The sequence below is a fragment of the Macaca nemestrina genome, chromosome 10 (assembly GCF_043159975.1).
Source record: "Macaca nemestrina isolate mMacNem1 chromosome 10, mMacNem.hap1, whole genome shotgun sequence".
In the NCBI taxonomy this organism is placed as follows: Eukaryota; Metazoa; Chordata; class Mammalia; order Primates; family Cercopithecidae; genus Macaca; species Macaca nemestrina.
In genome coordinates this window covers 111,686,676-111,702,379 of record NC_092134.1, presented here as the reverse complement: position 1 = coordinate 111,702,379, position 15,704 = coordinate 111,686,676, and the positions used below count along the sequence as shown (strand labels likewise).

Genomic DNA, 15,704 nt, shown 5'->3' with positions numbered 1-15,704 from the left:
TCCAGTGACTAATTATCATGAGATCTGATGGGTTTATCAGGGTTTCTGCTTTTGCTTCTTCCTCATTCTCTCTTGCTGCCACCATGTAAGAAGGGCCTTTTGCCCTCCACCATAATTATGAGATCTCCCCAGCCATGTGGAACTGTAAGTCAAATTAAACCTTCTTTTTTTCACAGTCTCAGGTATGTCTTTATCAGCAGTGTAAAAATGAACTAATCTATCTTGCAGGTAAGTGTACAGTAAAGAACTAAAAATTAGGTTATTAAAAGCATTATTTTTTGAAAAGTAGATCTGAAAAAGTCTTTAAATTTTAAACACATTTTGGAAAGCAGGTGAATAGCTACAAAGTGTCACCCATTTGTGATTGGCCCCATTACCATCCAACATTTGAATTTCTCTAAAAGAAAGAACAGAAAAAAGGTAGACAGTCTCAGGCATTTGGGGGAATTTCTTTGATTTTTTTCCAGGTTTTATTTTTCTCTTTTTTGTTAATGAGTGTGGGGGTGTATCTGTGAAAATTTTTCCCAAAACTTTTCATCCCAATGTACTTCATTTTACTTGACTCCAAAGTCTATATCCTTAAAATGGCATGTTAAAGTCTAAAATTTCTCCGCAAATATTGAAACACCTTTTTTTTTAACCTTTATACTCATGATTTCTCTTTGTTATAGATGGTACAGAGATTATTTTTATTCTCTGTTAGTGAAAAAGAAATAAATGCTATTTTTAAAATATTTTTCTTCTTCTGGGTTTCAACGCTCGTTCCATATGCTTTCTTATTACTTTTTCTCTCAGTTGCAGAACTAGACGGAAAGAATATGCTTTTTGCAGAAACCGTCATTTGTCTCCATTCCCATGTTTCTGTTTATAACAAAAAGAAACTTAGCTTACTCGCTCATAGGAAAATCAAGATAAATTTTTGTTGGGATATTATTACTGATTTACAATGTCGATTTGATTTTCGAATATTCAAACATCTTGGATTTGTCTTGCTTTAGATATTTCTCCTATTAGGCATCTCCTGGAAAACAGATACTAGTTTAAGGGCTCAAAAGAAGCTAACTCTACGCAGGCATTAGAGGTAAAGGCCTTCAGTTCTGGGGACATTGATCATGAACTGGGGCTACATGGCTTTTCATGGGTCCCATTTCAACTGTCTGCAACATTTTTTTTTTTTATCAGAATTCCAAAGGGGTACCTGAAAGGTTATGAGCAAGGGCTTTGGATTTCTTCTAAAATCACTTCTAATCAAATCATTCGCTTCTAAACTGTCATTGCTTACTAATACTCCCTGTACATTTCACATTCCTCTATTTAGTAAATAAATTGCATTAAATTTGTGAGAACTTCCTTGAAATTTTGTCTTTACTCCTTACTCAAATATAATGTAATGTGTAAATCCTTACTCTGCTAGACACTGTGCCAAAGCAATAAATCGTGTCCTCTCAGGCTAAAGCAGGTCACTTCATTGTACATCACTATGGCATCCATATCCATACCTTTCTGCTATAACATGCATCAAACTTTGCAGTTATGAGCAGGTAAACACCAGGGTTTAGCTTTCACAAAGCTCGATGGAGAATTAGTCCCACCAGCCTTCCAGTGGGTGGGTGGACCCTCAGGCCATACACCTAAAGGAGCTTTCTTACTCTTTGACAGATGAGGCTTGGGTCCTTGGTAGAAGTTGGAACTGACTTGTATCTGGATGGCTCACTTAAGTTCTGGGAATAGACTACAAACTCTACACTTGAGGTTAGCAAACTACAGCCAAGTCCTGTTTGATTAGAATACAGCCATGCTCCATTTATGTATGGTCTATTGTTGCTTCAGAAAGTTGAATAGTTGCAAGAGACTATATGGTCTGCAAAACCTAAAACATTTACTCTCTGGTTCTCTATGGAAAAGGTTTGCTGAGCCCCACTCTAAAATAGCAGTCAGCTTTCTTAGAAATAGTTCAGGCCTGGTCTGTATGTGCTGAATAGGTTAGGCTAATCTCTGAAGCTGGATCTCCAAAAACTCAATTCCATCTCAGGTCTTGTAAATCTATTAGTCACTAAGCTTGTTAACATGTATATGGTTATATGCTATGAGCTTTAAAGTGTGGTGCCAGGCTTGGATTGGTCTTCTATGAGTGGTCTATGGGCTCTGCCACTTGCTGCTAGAGGACCCTTCCCCAGTCATTTCTAAGCATGTTATCCCTTGCTCTGCAACGTTATGTGACTCTCTGTTGCTACCTGATGACATTTACATGCCTTAACCTGACCTTCTCCACATGTGAACCTACTGCACCATTCCAGCCTTAGTTTCCACGTCTCACTGAATACCTGTTAAATGCTTCAGCCAAACCTGACTCCTTAACACCTGTCAAACATACTTTCTCCACCTTGGTGACCAAATCTTTTTGGGACTATTTAAACACATTCAGCTTTCTGTTGTCGTTTATTTGGGTTCTTGTCTCATGTACCCTATTTTTCAACTTTGTGAGGGCAAATTCCATATCTCCACTCATTTTTACGTGCCCAGTACATCTGGCTGTTAGGAAGGACTTAGTGATGATCGAGGCCATTGATCCTTAGCACTGTTTCTTGAATTTGTTTGACCCTCAGGAATATTCACCTTTGGATGCTTTCAGTTAATTTAGAGTCTAGTGTATTAATATTTGTATACCCAGCATCGAATATCTGGCACATAATAAATGAATGAAAAATAATGAATAAAAGAAAGGATGAGAAGAAAGTGGTCCCATTTACTAGGAGTGCTAGGGAGGCATTTGGGATTGTTGGCTCTGCTGCTGCATGATAGGCTTGGGACTTTCAAGACTGTCATTTCCTCCTTCTAAACTTGGAATTTCAATACATTACTGTGAGGCAGACAAAGGTATATGGGACAGGGTCCTTCATCTAAATAATATACCTCTTTGGAGTGTGATTAATTGAAAGGGACTGTAAAAAGCTAAAAACAATGTTTGAGTGCTATCTGTCAGCCATAGTGATAAAGCACTCTATATACATGGTCTTATTTAATACTAACTACAAATGCATAAAGTTGATTTTTAGAAAAACTTTCTGTTATGGAGAACTTTAAACAAGACACTAGTGTGATGAGTTTTCACACACTCATCACCAGATTCAACATTTATTAATTCACGGGCAATCTTGTTTAATGTATGCTTCCACCCACTTCTCCTCTCCCTTGTTATTTTGAAGCAAATCTCAGATATCATATAATTTCATCCATAAATATTTTGGCATATGTAATAGATAAGAACTCTACTTTTTTCTTTTTAAGACAGGGTCCAACTCTGTCACCCAGGTTGGAGTGCAATGGCGTGATCACAGGTCACTGCAGCAACAATCTCCTGCCAGGCTCAGGCAGTCCTCCTTTTTCAGCCTCCTGAGTAACTAGGACTACACCACACCTGGCTAATTTTTTATTTTTATTTTTGTAAAGACGGGATCTTGCTATTGTGCTCAGGCTGGTCTCGAACTCCTGGCCTCAAGCAATACCCCCCCAAACTTGGCCTCCCAAAGTGCTGGAATTTCAGGCATGAGGCACTACACCCAGGGAAAAAAAAAAAAAAAAACTTTAAAAAAAATTCACAATACCATCATTAAACCAACCACTCAGCACAACTATTCTTTAATATCAAATATCCTGTTATCTCTAAATATTCATTAATTTTATATATTTTTGCTTGCTTGAATCAGGATCCAAATAAAATCCCACTTTATGATTGTTTGTCTTTTAACTTTTTGTGATCTACAGGCTTCTCCTTTCATCTCTTTTTTTCTCCCTTGCAATTTGTTTATTGAAGAAACCAGGTTGTTTTCCTATATTTTGGATTTTGCTAAATACATCCTCATTATGCTGTGTCTCAGAGTTCAGATTTTTCTGACTGTATGCTCATGAAGTTCTTCAACTTTTTCCTCACTTTCTTCTGTTCTCTGTATTTACTATAAATTAATAGTTTGATCCAAATATTTGATCAGATTTAGGTTGGATTTGAAGAGCAGGACAAAAAAAAAACTGTGCTAGGCTCTTCCATCAGGAGAAATGTAATGTCTACCTGTCTTCTTTTGGTGATGTTAGCATCCATTGATCAATTATGAATTGAAAAATAATGGTATTATTATATCTTTCCTTCTTCATTTATTAGCTGTCATACTGTAGATACTGCTTTTTATAAATTATTGTTTTACCCAGTTGTACAATTTACATAGAAAAGGCCAGATAGTTGTTGATTTTTTCTTTTCAATATTTTTTCTCAAAATGATGGTTTGACTTATGTATATCCTTCAATCGTGACAACTTTTATTTTTTAAAAAGGATTATTATGAATACAGAAGTTTAAGCATATGTGAGGTATTTCTATCCATTGCAATTATTATCCTTATCAATATATAAAATATCCTATCTTTGGTCAGAATGAGTCCCTTTAAATTTCCTCTTGAGACTTGTTGATATCATTCTAACAATCTTTGATACAGTCCTTGCTATCTAGAGTGACAATGTGTTCTAGGCTTATCTTATGCATTTCTGGCCCAGACCTGAAATAAGCAATTTCTCCAAGAAGTTTTGGGGATTTTGTAGTGGTAGATGGTATTTGGAGACCACAATCTTGGTGTTAGGGATAAATATTATAATTTTAAAACTTTTGAAAAATTAATTGCTTTATTAAAGTATAATTTATATACCATAAAATTCACCCATTTTAAGTGTGCAATTCAATGATTTTCAGTATATTTAGTGTGTTTACAGAGGTGTGCAACCATCACCAAAATCTACTTTTAGAACATTCTCCTCATCCCAGAAAGAAAACTTGTGTCCATCGAGTCATTTTTCATTCTCAACTCAGCCCTAGGCAACCACTAATCTACTTTTCTCTGCATATATATATTAGGTTATTCTATTCCAATATGTGTTCTTTTGTGTCTGGCTTCTTTCAAGAAGCACTATGTTTTTGAGGTATATCAATGTTTTGGAGCGTGTATCAGAACTTCCTTTTTATTGCTAAACAATATTTTATTGTATAGATCTACTACATGTCTTTATCCATTCACCAGTTGATGACTGTTGGGTTTGTCTCCATCTGTTGGTTCTTGTGAATAGTGCTACTATGAACATTTACCTAAAAGATTTTGGTTGGACATATGTTTTCATTTCCCTTGGGTAGATACCTAGAAGTGAAATTGCTGGGTTTAAGGCAACCCTATATTTAACATTTTGAGAAATTATCATACTATTTTCCAAAAACAGTGGCTACACAATTTTACATTCCCACCAGCAATATATGAGAGTTTTGATTTTTTCACATCCTCTCCAACACTTGTTATCTTATTGTTGTCTTATTGTTTATAGTCAGTCTAGTGGGTGTGAAGTGATATTGTGGTTTTGATTTGCATTTTCCTAGTAACAATGGTGTTCAGCATTTTTAATGTGCTTATTGGTCATATCTTCTTTAGAGAAGTGTCTATTCAAAGTATTTTGCCCATTTTTAAATTGGATTATCTTTTAATATTGGATTGGAAGAGTTCTTCTGGATATGTCACTTATTAGATATCTGACTTATTTCTTCCCTTTTGTGGGTTGTCTTTCACTTTCCCTGCCCGTGTCTTTTGATGTGTAAAAGTTTGTAATTGGGGATTATGTTTAAATTACTGGGTTGTTTTTCTTTTCTCACTTGTGTTTTGGATGTTGTGTCTAAGAAATCATTGCCTAACACAAGATCACAAAAATTCACTCGTATGTTTTTTTCTAAGAGATTTAGTAAATTTTTAGTAAAGATTTTAGTAAATTTTTGTGTATGGTGTTAGGTAGGGAAACAAATTAATTTTTTGCAGATGGATATTCAATTGCCCCAGCACCATCTGTTGAAAATAGAATTTTTTCCCCGTTGAATTTTCTTGACACCTTTGTCAAAAATCAATTGACTGAAAATGAAAGGAGTTATTTCTGGGCTTTCAATTATATTCCATTGACCAATACATCTGTCCTTATGCTAGTACCATACTCTCTGTATTACCTTATCTTTGTAGTAAGTTTTGAAATTAGCGTAAGTCTTTCAATCCTGTTCTTTCTCAGAATGGTTTTGGTTATTCTGTGTCTTTTGCATTTCCATAGGAATTTTAGGATCAGCTTGTCAATTTCTGCAGAAAAGCCAGCTGGGATTTTGACAGGCATTGTGTTGAACCTGTAAGAATTTGGGGAGTATTGCCATGTTAATAATATTTAGTCTTCTGATCCATAAATGTGGGATGCCTTTCCATCTACTTAAGTCTTTTAATTTCTTTCAGCAATGTTTTGAAGTTCTTAGTATACACACCTTGCTTTTGTTAAATTTATTCCTAATAGTTTATTCTTTTTGATGCTGTTGTGAATGAAATAATTTTCTTAATTTTATTTTCACACTCTTCATTGCCAGTGTATATAAATACAATTGATTTTTGTATGTTTATTTTGTGAACTTCCTGAACTCATTTATTAATTCTAGGGGTTTTTTAAAGTGGATTCCTTCAGATTTTCTATATATAAGATCATGTCATTTGTGAATAAGATAGTTTTACTTCCTGCTTTCTAATCTGAATCCTTTTATAGATTCATTGCCTAATTGCCCTGGCTAGAACCTTAGTATGTGCTGAATAGACTAATAAACATTACCATCTTTATCTTGTTCTCAGTCTTAGGGGGATAATATTCAATCTTTCACCATTAAATATGTTAGCTGTAGGATTTTCACAGATTTTTTTATCATGTTGGTGAAGTTCCCTCCTATTTCTTATTTGTTGAGAGTTTCCTTTTCATGAGTGGATAGATATTGTTTGTAATTCTTATTTACCTATAAGGAAACTAGCATTCTGGTGATATGACTCCAAGGACCAAGCTCTTAATCATTGTGCTATCTCTATAGCACCATCTTCCATTTAATTTTCACTCTACCCCCGCCTCTGAATTCTTTTAGCTCACCTTGTTAATGCTGGTGTTCTCCAGGATTTTCAGCCCTTCCTCTGGTTATTCTATCCTAAAGTGAGAGTATGGTTTCAATCATTCACTTGTAAGCTGATGACTACAAAATCTGTATCTCCTACCCTCACAGAGCTCTAGTATATCTTAAAGCTTCCAAGACTCTTCCACTTAGATATGTAAAGAACTTCCCAATCCATCATGTCCTAACGTGCCCCATTACCCCCACTCTACTCAAGTGGGCTCCTCTTTCCAGCCTAAAACCTGGTATGATCCTATAGGCTTCCTGGTCCTTGGTCCCTCCTCTCACTTTTTCTAATCAATTGCCAAGTTCTGCCTATTTTAACCACCAGAGCAGTCTGGTGGTCTTTGCAATCCATTCTTTTCTCTTCATCTCCACTGCTACTATCTTGTTCCTGTTTCCAGTCTTGTTCACCCTTAAATTCACACACCACATTACCAACAGAATGATTTCTCTGAATTACAGCTACTCTGACACTTAAATTCTTCAGAGATTTCTTATCACCCAGCACAGCAAGCAAGGCCATTCTTCCAAATATTAAAATCATTAAATGCCCATTAAGATGTCAATTTTAATAGCTGCATGATACTTTCATCATTTGGAGACATTATAAATTATATTACCTTCCTCAAGGATCTAGAAGTAGAAATACCATTTGACCCAGCCATCCCATTACTGGGTATATACCCAAAGGATTGTAAATCATGTGGCCATAAAGACACATGCACATGTATGTTTATTGTGGCCACTATTTACAATAGCAAAGACTTGGAACCAACCCAAATGTCCATCAATGATAGACTGGATTAAGAAAATGTGGCATATATACACCATGGAATACTATGCAGCCATAAAAAAGGATGAGTTCATGTCCTTTGTAGGAAGGGACATGGATGAAGCTGGAAACCATCATTCTCAGCAAACTATCGTAGGGACAAAAAACCAAACACCACATGTTCTCACTCATAGGCGGGAAATGAACAATGAGAACACTTGGACACAGGAAGGGGAACATCACACACACCAGGGCCTGTTGTGGGGTGGAGGGAGGGGGGAGGGATAGCATTAGGAGATATACCTAATGTAAATGACAAGTTAATGGGTGCAGCACACCAACATGGCACACGTATACATATGTAACAAACCTGCACGTTGTGCACATGTACCCTAGAACTTAAAGTATAACAATAAAAAAATTATATCAACAGATCTATTTCTACTTTCCTTTGCCTGTCTTGTTGATTCATGCCTCAGTGCTTTTTGTTTATTCTGTTGTCTTTGAGAGATTTTTTTCTCCTTCGACAACATCCCCTCTATTCCTTTACACCCTGAAAAGCCTGGCTGACTAGACCCTCCTTTTTGAAACCTTCCTCTAACTCTTTCAGAGCTAATTATGCCTTCCTCTGTATTTTTTTCAGAACATTGCAGAAGCCTATAATATTTCATGTATTATCCTATATTATAATTATTTGTTATTGTTTTACTCTCACTCTAAGTTCGAGTTCAGCATTTATACTAGATTTATATAGAGTACTCTCACAATATCCAGCATACAGAAAATACTCAAAAAATATTTGTTGAACTCACCTAAATTTTGCTTTATCTATAAATTTCCTTGCTTTTAATAGATCATTTTCTAATTTGTCAAAATTTAAATGCATTTTAAAGAGAACATAATTAAGAAATAATATTTTTTAAATGACAAAGTAATATATGTTTATTTTAGATTGCATGAAATACATAAGTTTGAGGTGGGGATTCTTTTGCAAGTGATTTTTCAAAGGAGCATGCTCAGAAGAAACTGGAATTCAGTGAAGGGAGCAGAATAGGAAAGGGGAGAAACTAAGCAAAGATTTGGTCTGATCCCATGGGGAGCTCTGGAGGGAAATTGCACTACAGAGCTTCTCCTGCCTTGAGACAAGCAATGGGGACTTTTGTACCTAACCCGCCTCACACAGCTGTCCATTGTTGGCTTCCATGGTTGGCATAACGCACAAAGGGGAGAAAGAGAAATGCAACTTTCAGGGCCCACCAGGAAAGGAGGCCCCAGATAGCTCAGGGAAATGCTCCTGAGAAGGGTGCAGCCAGTCAAAAGGAAGGAACCTGAAACCTCAGGTCTGGGCAGGGCATCAACAGCACCTGCCAGAGCAGGGTAAAGTGCTCATAGACAGAGGTCTTAGGGGTGAGTTGAAAGCAGGTGAGAGATTTATTCCTCTACTGGTTCATTCACTTCATCTGCTGTGTCACACACTGTGCTAGTCACACACTGATGACAAACAAGGCAGACAGTACTCCTGGGCTTTGCTCCTGAGCTTTCTTCTGGCCATAGACATGAGGCTGTAGGGAGTTAGGAACTAACCAAAGAGATGCATCAACAAGATCACCAGTGGATGGCGAGCCAGAGAGGAACCCAAGAGGCAAGGGAAAGCTTGTGAGCCATTGTCTGAAAGATCTGGAGTCTGAGTGGTTGAGCTCCTTCTGGTTTCAGCTCTTGAAGGTGTGAAGAATGATTCTCTGGAAGCTATCCAGTCTTTGTTCAATACCATCCTGAAAAAATTTGACTCAGATACCAGTGCCCAATTTACCCTCCTTTCTGGCTGAGTTGGATGAACAGTAGCCTTGTCAAAGCCTCTGGATCAAAGTCCTGGAAAGAAAGAAGCACCACCTTTTTAAGGCTGTCAAAAAGAAAATAATCTGGAATTGGCTCCAAGACCTTCAAAATTTATTGCACAACTGGCACCATAGGAGGGTGAACATAAACAATGCTCCTCCTTCTGAAAAATAAGGTATGTATGAACAAGGTCAACCATAAAAGGCACATGGACCACAACATCTAACTGAAGTAGCTGGATCTGTTTACAAACCAGTGATGTGTCACTGTGAATATTTGGAGCTGGTGAGATGACCAGATCCCCAGAGCCACTGGACACCGAGAGTCCTACTCCAGGCTCTGGAGGCCAATCTGCCCTCAGTGTTTACGGAACCCTCAGGTTGGGTGGTCTCCCAGTTTCCAGAGATATCCTTACAATAAATCCCAATTGCTGAAGGTAACCCTTTGAGAGAGTCTCTGTGGCCCTGAGAGATCCTGAGTGATACACAGGCTCTAAATGTGTAGAGGTCTGCAGACAACAGGTCAGGGAGGGCTGGAAGCAGAGTGAGCCACTACATTCCCACTTTTGACTTTTTTTCACTCCAGCCTGCCCTTCTCATTCCTGCCAAAATTACAGATTGCACCAACCCAGAGGTAAGCCCTGAATTAAGGATTTGGGTCTCCATCCAATTTCAAAGTGCAATCACTGAAACAGGTACTTCCATCAGTACCACTTGGTTCTCCATGAAGCAGGACAGTTCCTTCTGCTCCCCAAGCCCAGCTCCACTTGGTTCCAGTCTGCCAGAACTCAAGACATGGGTCACCATCTCTTCCCTTTCAACTCCCAGGTTCTGTCAAGCATGGCCCTGATGGAAAGCCACGGTAGTGGAGTGGGAGTTGTCTCTTTTAACTAGTTGTTTTCAGGAGCATGTTTGAACTTACATCTTAAAAAAACTCCAAAATATTTATTTTAGAAAGCAGGTTCCATGTCCCAAAGACTGTGGCAAGTGGGAACTTAAGGTCCCTTGAAATCATCCAACTGTGGAAGTGGTGATTTAGAGCTAAAGCAAAGATCTAAATTCTCCAGGCTGAAGTTTAGCTGAAAGAGGGCTTTGGTTCTCTCCCTCTATCCCTAAGCCTTCTTCCCAAGCCACCCCTAGACACCCTGTCCACAGAAGCCATGGTTTGTGATGGCACTTCGCTCCTGCATTCTGAGAGATGCCATTTCACAATGGTTGCTCCCTTTACACCTGTCACATGGCCCCCAATCAAACAAACTCCAGTGGACAGATTCACGCCAGCAACAGGTTCACAGCAGACCATGGAGGTATAGAGCACATGAATCTTCCATTTACTGAGAAAAAAAAGTGACAGAGAGTCTGGGGAAAGAGTACAGGTTCAAATAGGGACCCGCTCCCTGCTCTCTGTTCCCCTGCATGCAAGCCCCTCCCATCCATCCCCATTCCTTCCACCTGAGATCAGCGCTGAGCCCCCGAAGAAGTTCACTGAGTCTTTTGGAAATGTAACAAAAGTGAATACAATTGGTGCAGTTGCAATGAGGCCCCAGATGCCCAGGTTTGACATCCTCTGAATCACCCCCTCTCAAGTGTTACTGAGGGCTATGGGGATGTTTGCTTTCCACATACATGGCAGCATCTCATTCCTTGGCTTCTCTAGGAAAGGAGCCATTCCACATATAATATCTTTCCAGCTAATTGAAATCTGACAGCAGAGGTTTCAATATTTCCTTAAAAGGCTGGCAATGTGAAAACCGTTTTATATACATTTCTTACTTATGATCTACTCCTTTGCCTTCATACAACTAAGCATTTTGAAAATGTCATAAGTTAACCTTTTCATGATGACTTGGGGTCATTATTCTGAACACCCATTATTGTGTCAAGGTATCATTTTCTCTAGAAGGAAGAGACCATGTCTTAGGTGAAGAGGGATTGTTAGTCCACACTCCACCATTTTGTAAGCCCCCCACCATTTCGCAGACCTTGGTCAAAGTGAAACATTTCATGGTGGTTCGGGCCATGAGAAACATTCTGCCTAACCACCTGACCACAAGGCACAGGAACTTCCTTATCATACCCTGCTGGGCAAAGACCCAACTAAAGGAATATCCCTATCATATGTTGGGAGAAAGTCCAAGGAGCGTCACTGCACATCTTGTAGGATCAAAGGCCAAACTACCTCATCATAGGAACGTCTTATCAACATCTTCCCAGGCAGTAAATCATATTGCCCAGACCCCTTCCGCCTATACCGATAAGTACCCCAGCCTGTAAGCAGCAGTGGGCACTGGCATTAAGCTGATCCCCCACCTCGGCAGGTTTATGCTGGACATAAATGTCTGCATTTGCTGTAGAATTGCCCTCTCTCTCACTATGAGTCTTTCTTTAGCCCTCACCTTCCCTTCAAAACCTAACAGGGATGTCGTGTGCATTTGTGGGATTGGATTCCACTCATTTGTAACAAAGATCCTCATAAGGCATGGTAGTGGGTCTAGTTATGTTAAGCATGAAGTACTATCAAGTATCCTTTAACCTTACCATGAGAATCCAAAAGATGGAAGGCTTATTCTGTGCATATGACTGCTCTAGGCAAGAATGTGCACCAACCATCCCTGGAGGATAAAGATTATCATCATTACCATTGCAAGGCAATGATAGCTCCTTACAGTTCACATCACTTTTTTCCAGTTGCTCTCCTTCTTAATTATTAAAAGCCCTGGGCACAATGGCCCATGCCTGTAATCTTAATGCTTTGGGAGACTAAGGCAGCAGGATCACTTAAGTCCAGGAGCTCATAGCAAGAGCCCCATCTCCACAAACAATAAAAAAGTTAGCCAGGCATGATGGCACTTGCCCGTAGTTCCAGTTACTCAGGAGGCTGAAGCAGGAGGATTGCTTGAGCCCAGGAGTTTGAGGCTTCAGTGAACTAGGATCATACCACTACACTATAGCCTGGATGACAGAGCAAAACTCTCTCTAAAATAAATAATTTTCTAAAAAATGTCCTTCAAGATAGGTGTGACTCTCTCTAGAGCATAGCTGAAAAGATTAAATGGCTTGTCCTAGAGCACAGAGCTCAGCAGAGCTGAGAACAAAATTTAAATCCAGTGTTTTTTCCCTCTATGCAGCAGCAAGCCTCCACTAGAGTTTTATGAAGGTCCAACTTGTTGACAACAGGGAGAAAAAAAAATCTAATGTTCCTTGATATTTTAACCTAACAAACAATCATCAACCCAGAAAAAAACCTTCCAAAAGTCTAAGACATATACATGTGCTTGCCTGTATGTATAGACATTCACCCATCAGCCATAACCTTAAATCTGAAGTCAAGAGCCAGAAAAAAAAAAAATCTCAGGGTAACATTATTATTGCTTCAGTCATGAAGTCTCACTTCCAGGACCAGTTATGACTTAGGTTTACGTCTCCATCCTTCCAGATGTCTCCAAAACCCTGAATCCTACGGCTTTTCTTCTGCTGATTTCACTCTTTCTACACACATTTCTCACCACTCACCGCCTGCCAAAAGGGAGTGATCCCTAAACATGTGCAGTGATTTATGCTTTCCATGTCTTTTCCATCTGCCTACAGTTATGCTACAAGATCTATGGGGAAAGGACTAACCAGGTCTGCCTAATCAATACATTTGCATGACTTAAACTGATTTCTACCACTTTCAGCCTGAAGTGAAAGTGTTTTTTAACGCTGGATGGAGGCAGCGGACTGTTGACCCTTGCACAGCCTCTTGTTGGCTTCAGTCTGCCCCCACCAGCAGCTCCTCATGGGACACGCAAATAAAGCAGAAAACGGGGTTTCTGATGAGAAAAGAACTTTTATCTGAAGAAAGAGAGTCCTTTTCAATTATCAGGTCCAGAGAGACATCAAAAGGAGACAGTAATTACTTTCTACTCTCCCCACTTCGAGCTACTTGCTCATCTCTTGAAATTACTTACTAATGCCACCAGTAGCTCTTAAATTAACCTAATAATGCTTCACTGGACACTATAACCCACATCCTATTGTTTAACAATGTACAGCTAATCACTAATTGTCATTTGGGATCCCTATTGACTCTAACAGGGAGGGCATCATGTCCAAGAAGCTGAAGAAGAGACAGTGAAGGATAGGGTTTATTAAGGAGGACTCTCATACAGAGATGATCCTGTGGCAGCAGGCTGGATGGGAGAGCTGCTATCATTTATAAAAAGCATGCAGTTTACACAGCATTTTCAATTAGTTCCCTCCACCTAGAAACCTCCAGTTAACCCCAAACAAAGGACCTTGATCCCCTGTATGACCTGCTTTCCAAGGGATGGGCAGGGGGTTCAGATGTACTTCATAGAAAAAGAGTGAATCTCCTGGTTGGTCACTCCCAATTCCTTAGCTCAGGAATCCAAATCAACACTCTTCTTAGAACACAGGGTCACTCTCAGGGAATGCTTAAGTTATTACTGTCTGGTGCACTTGCCATACACTAGTCAATATGTCAGCCATTAAGAATTCCTGATAACTGTGTACCAGCCTGCTCCTTGTCCCCCTCTCGCCCTCTTTTTTTCTTTAAAAACCTGCTTGTAACAAAGGCTGGAGAGAGCACATAGCCAAGGTTCCTTGGATCTGAGTCTTCCAGGCAGCTGTCCTCACTCTGGCTCAAGTAAATTAAGTTAGATTTTGTGCCTTGCCTCTTGCTTTTAGGTTGACACTGATGCGAATAAATGACCCATGCTCCTTCACTGTCTGCAGCTTGGACTCCACATGAGAGGGTTTCCTAAGAGAGAAAGGAGGCTGCCTCAGACGGAGGAGGAACTCACGTCTGCCGAGGACACAGTTATGTCCAGTGAGGTCAGGGGAGGGCTGTTGGCAGCTTCCATTAATTCTACTGGGGCAGGGAAGTGGCAACTGGCAGTTATTGGAGCTGAGGATGCTGGAATCGATTGTAAAGTGAACAGCTGCCCCTTAGATTGTAAGCCTACCTTAAGGAAACAGAACTACAGGGAGAAAGGAAAGAGCAGATTTTCACAAGACTCCTTGTTAGGCTTTGGTTCCCATATCCTTCCCCACAGCTTCAGCCTAAGTGTCCAGCAGCCCACCTGCTCACCTTTTCCCAACTCCCCAAAGGTAGAGGCTCCTGCTGGTAAAGAAACAGTTGAGAAGTGGGAAAGATAAAGGTTACAAACACTGCCCCAGATAATCCACAAAAAGCTTTGCTGGAATCAGGTTATGCATCTCTGAATCTGAGCTAGATTTGTTGGGGTCAGGTACCATGCTTGCTTATTGGCTCAAGAACTGACAAAGGAGGTGTCTTAAGAATTGCTTGCTGGATGGATAAATAAACAGCTGAGTGTTTGTCTGAGCCTGGAAACTGCCTGCATCAGCACAAAAGTAAAGCCCCAACGCCCTTAGGCCACATCTGCTGGAAGACTTCCTATCCATCAGTCCCAGGAAAATGTAGGCAAGATGAGGCAAGTCCTGACCAACACAGGAAAGTGCTCTCCTTCTTTCCTGGCCTTTCTTCCACTGTGATGCCAAAAATTTCATCAAGTCCAGTTAGCCAGAGAGTGGGATGTAAAAGGAGTTTCCTGGATATCTGGTTCTACCATTGCCCCATGAGTATGATGGTGACGAGCTTGGGCCCTGAAATCAGAAAGCCCGAAGTTTGAAATCTCAGTCTTCTTACTTGCTAGCTGTGAGACTTCGAGCAAATTACTCAATGTTACTAAACCTCAATTTCCTCAGTGGATAAAATGGGGATAATATTGGGTAACACACTAACCCTAATGTCAGGAATAGAGTTAGTGCTCAATAAATGTTTATCTCTGTTCCCGTACACCCCATCCTGCTAATTCCCTTCTTTCTCTTCTTCCCTATAACTTCCAACTGCATTATTGCCTATGAACAGAGGGTAGAATAATCACAAAACTGGAAAGTTTGGGACAGCCTAGAAGTTATTTACAAGTCTAGGAGCAACCACTGAGGCCTTCCCAATGCCCTGGCTTTTTAAAAAACACCTAATTAGGAGCCAGTGAGGTCCCTAAGCCCACATAATTTCCTGGGAATGATAGGGGTATGTATTTACAAAATAACTCTTTACCCTTTAAAAGAACACAAGTATTTTTGG

General features: G+C 39.6%; 1 long non-coding RNA gene across 1 annotated transcript in view; it reads right to left on the bottom strand.

Annotated features, from left to right (window-relative positions):
- Window positions 1-14,487, bottom strand: part of LOC139356567 (uncharacterized) — a 63,059-nt gene extending 48,572 nt beyond the window's left edge. The window contains exons 1-2 of the long non-coding RNA XR_011608582.1: window positions 14,398-14,487; window positions 6,964-7,018 (exon numbers count right to left, since the gene is read on the bottom strand). This is a non-coding gene — a long non-coding RNA (uncharacterized lncRNA). The remainder of the gene's footprint in view (window positions 1-6,963; window positions 7,019-14,397) is intronic.
- Window positions 14,488-15,704: the final 1,217 nt, after the last annotated feature.